At 36.9% G+C, this 2,628-nt stretch overlaps 1 long non-coding RNA gene across 1 annotated transcript; it reads left to right on the forward strand.

Moving 5' to 3' along the window:
- The first annotated feature begins 111 nt into the window (after positions 1-111).
- Positions 112-1,901, forward strand: LOC137741688 (uncharacterized). Its single transcript, XR_011069327.1, has 3 exons — positions 112-204; positions 623-931; positions 1,778-1,901. It is a non-coding gene; the product is annotated as an uncharacterized lncRNA (long non-coding RNA).
- The last annotated feature ends 727 nt before the right edge of the window (positions 1,902-2,628 follow it).

The following is a 2,628-nucleotide window of genomic DNA, read 5'->3' on the forward strand; positions in this document are numbered from 1 at the left end:
TTTTTGCATTGAAATTAAGTCATGTAAGCTTTTCAAACCACACCTGCTCTTCTCTTCTAATTGATCAGTACACTCTACAGTTGACTTCTGACTTACCATATATGTTGTGTGTTTCCCACTGGCATCTATATTTCTTTTGGCATGCTGTGGCCGTTTTCAGGATACTCAATGAGTGGAAACTGAGTCCAAGTGCTGATGTACAAGGTATTAAATTTCCGTTCACGGTATTCAAATCTTGTTATAAACTTGGAAGAGCAATGCCAAGACTTGCAATCATGTAAAATTATGTTCAGATAATATAAACATAGATTTACTGCAATTGCTTTCTGTTGGTTATTATTCTTACAAAGTTTTTTGGGTGAAATTTTTAAGGTTACTTGTGATTTCTGAACAGTTTTTTTTAATCGCATGATGAACAATGGTTTGGATTCAGTTGATTATTTAATTGCTATTTCATATCCCTTGAGTAACTTGATGAACTGTTAAATGCTTGCATTATTGCAGAAATTAGGTAAAGAATCATCAGTTGCAATGCTAAGTTAGGGATTTTATAATTTGGCAAATTTAAGAAATCCGTGGAAAGGTCTACAAACCCGAAATTGATAAAATTCACCATTGGCAGGTTCGGGGAGGAGCTCAATTCCATTCCTGATGTTCAAGGTTGATCATTGCAGCTTGAATTATTACATTTTAAAGGGTGGCCAAAGCTCAAGTCTCTGCCTCATCAAATTCAACACTTTTCTTTAACTGGTTTATATATCAACTACTTGAGGGACTGGACTTGAGGGACTGGAGACTTTACCAGACTTGTTGGGTAACCTTACATCCCTTATAGAGCTGGGGATTAGGAATTACAAGAATTTGATGAATCTACCCTTTGCCAAAGCTATGCAATGCGTCCCCACTTTACTGTCGGAGTGAATTAAGCAACGTAAGTTTTTCAAACTCCACCTCATTTCCTCTTCTAGTAATTGAGTCAACTTGCTATATATGTCGTGTTTCCAATAGGCATATATAACTCTTCTAGCATCCTTTGGCATTTTTCATGACGCTCTTACTCAACTGGAACGATGTAGTGCAGTAGGTACAAACAGAGTCCAAGTAGTGTAACACAAGATATGTTTTTCCATAAAAGTGGTGATTGTTGTTTTAGATATTGTTTCATCCTTCTTTCAGCCATTGCATGCTAAATTTCTCATTCTACCTTGTTCGGTAATATACTTGCCTTACAGTCCTTTTCAAGCTAGGATGTAATTTCCAAATTGGGTCATGACGTTGTTGTTGAGAAATACATTGAAATCGAACCGGATTTGGTTGTTCAGCCATAAGTCAATCACAATTAGTCACAGTGCTAGACTAGTTCTGATTCTGATCCACATTGTTTTGTTCCAAAACTTTTTAAGTGGAATTTTGCTTCTGGCGGCTAATGATTTTTTATCCTGATCACAATGGTAGTGGTACAGTTATCACATTTGTTGCTTCGATCTCTTGCAGTTTACTTACTCCATTGGTTCCTGCACAATAAGGAATTTTGTTTATATTATCCCGATACTTGTTTTCAGGTTAACGACGTTAATATAATTTATGGAACTCCTGTAATTGATTTCTTATGAAGATTTTAGACTCATAGTGTTGGGGCTACTTGTAATTTCTGAATCATATGCACAGTGATTTGAATTCTGTTGATTTTGTTTGTAATTGATATCGCTCGAGTAACTTGGTGAACTGTTGAGTGATATTATTGTGAGAGTACCAATATGAAATGTTCATTTTGCAGCAAGCTCATTGGACCATGGTATCACTCATGAGAGTCTTCGAGGGGTTTTTTACTTTCATGGAACTCACTATGCCTCAGCGGTGGCAGGTTATGCTGTTGAAGAAGTAAAATTGCAACATATAAAGTAAGCGAGTTTTTCTGCTGCGGTCATATCAGGCTATATGTTTTAAGGACAAGGATTATCTGCCCTTCCGCTTTCGGTGCACTCCCATGCCCTCCTGTTCGTGTGGTCGGTTAAGCCACGTTAACATTTTATATTACTATTTATTTTTGTCTAATTATCTCTATAAAAAAAAATTTAAAATGTTGACGTAGTTTAACTATGACCACACAAAACAGGAGGGCACCGGAAGTGGAAGGGCAGACAATCCTTGTCCATGTTTTAATATACAGAATTAGTATGAAAATTAATACTCATGGTAATTTCTTTCCTGCAGCTTTGACTTGCTGTTGGTGACTTGGTCATATACGATGCGAGGTGACTTAGTTGTTCATTCTTCAGCGGATTACCTTCGGCTCTACAGGCCCAGACTTGTTCTCCAATTCTTCTCAACTGGCATTTTCTTGTTTCTTCACCAAATTCTTTTCAAGTGGAATGTTTCTTCAAGATGGCATGTGGTTCAATATTCTGGTGGATAGGATGTTAGATTTCTATCCATGCATTCCGAATTCGAAACTCTCCATTTCTGTAAATTATTGTAGTAGTTTCGAATTCCCCCCTCCCCCTCCCTAATAATCGTCAATTTTCTTTCTTTCTTTTCAAATGTTTCTTCAAGAACATTGGGTAAATTAAATTTTACCACCTTGGAGAAGAACGTAACGTATGTCAGGAGGGTTCTCCTTCCACCAAC

The sequence above is a fragment of the Pyrus communis genome, chromosome 8, assembly GCF_963583255.1.
Source record: "Pyrus communis chromosome 8, drPyrComm1.1, whole genome shotgun sequence".
Classification (NCBI taxonomy): Eukaryota; Viridiplantae; Streptophyta; class Magnoliopsida; order Rosales; family Rosaceae; genus Pyrus; species Pyrus communis.